The sequence below is a fragment of the Penaeus monodon genome, chromosome 21 (genome assembly GCF_015228065.2).
Source record: "Penaeus monodon isolate SGIC_2016 chromosome 21, NSTDA_Pmon_1, whole genome shotgun sequence".
Classification (NCBI taxonomy): domain Eukaryota; kingdom Metazoa; phylum Arthropoda; class Malacostraca; order Decapoda; family Penaeidae; genus Penaeus; species Penaeus monodon.
Window position 1 is genome coordinate 23,204,005 of NC_051406.1, and position 1,245 is coordinate 23,205,249.

Here is a 1,245-nt window from a genome sequence, read left to right on the forward strand (position 1 = left end):
GGAAAGACAGAGCTCCAGCATGTACATCTATCGAAATCCCCGCCTATATAAGCCAATGCCAGACCGACAAAGTAGCAGGAGAGAGGCGAGTGCCAGCATGAATGACAATAAAAAACTACCAACATGGAATACGAATTCAACAACAACAACTTTACTGCATAGATTTGCATTCATGTTAGCGGCTCGTAAAAAAATAAGCTTCACAGATACATATCACTATTAACTACGTATCTTATTCGCCATCTATCAAAACACTCTTACACATTCACATAATCACCTAACCCTTTCCAAAGCACAGACTTATTTAGCGGTCGAATTCGTTAATTAACGAACCCGGGCGAGGCAAGGCTGCTGGAGGGGTTAAGAGGGGGGACCAGCCACGCGCCTGGTATATGTTTATGGTCCGGAGGCAGCGAGTACAACAGTTATCCTTCGCAAGATTTAATTGTCATGGTGCCCTTCACACACTTTTTCTACCCCGCTCTCACACTCGCTCACTTTATCCTTCACTCTATTGATAATCGGAGTCACGGTCACACACTGAATGGGTAACTGACGCATTCGGACATACGTTTTCCTTTTTTCCTCCTTTCCTTTAAAGCACGGATCCCCACGTACCAAGATCGCACCACTGGAGTTACCACTTAGCAATAAAGAGCTTTATATAAGCGAAAATTAATGCCACTTCATCACAAGCTTGCTGTGTTTACAGCCTCACATCCTATAAACGACTGGTGACATCACGGGCATGTCAGAGCTGTAATAGTCCCAGCTGACGTTTCTCTCAGGGCGTCAGTTCGCGTAGACCGCTGGCTGACGTCATCAGCGTGGGAGTAATTACACAAACGTTGCCAGTCCCGGGGCATGACATCCGAAGTAATGATGGACGACTGCAGGTCCATCACACTGACATCACTTGCATCACAAGATATGCATAATAAACACTCAAGCACTGTGGGACGAAAAATCGACGCGAGATAAAATACCGCTGGCAACTCGGGCATTCCGAACGTGATTGCAAACAGACCGCACTTACATCACTATTTCTGTTCGTAAGTATTTTTCTCGGCCAGGACAGAAGCAACGGCCAGCCGCACCGTCAGCAGTACTCCAGGGCCGGGGTGTCAGCGGACAAGTGGGGCCGAGTCAGCACACATGGCCGGGAGGGGGGCGTGGCCACTCCCTAAATGGCTGCGTGAGGGCGTGACGTCACCTCGGGAGGGGGCAGAACCAATGACGTCACCC

The 1,245-nt window shown here is 48.8% G+C and overlaps 1 long non-coding RNA gene across 1 annotated transcript in view; it reads right to left on the reverse strand.

The window, feature by feature from the left end:
- Positions 1-1,016, reverse strand: part of LOC119586362 — a 5,385-nt gene extending 4,369 nt beyond the window's left edge. Inside the window, exon 1 of the long non-coding RNA XR_005229948.1 lies at positions 619-1,016. This is a non-coding gene — a long non-coding RNA (uncharacterized LOC119586362). The remainder of the gene's footprint in view (positions 1-618) is intronic.
- Positions 1,017-1,245: the final 229 nt, after the last annotated feature.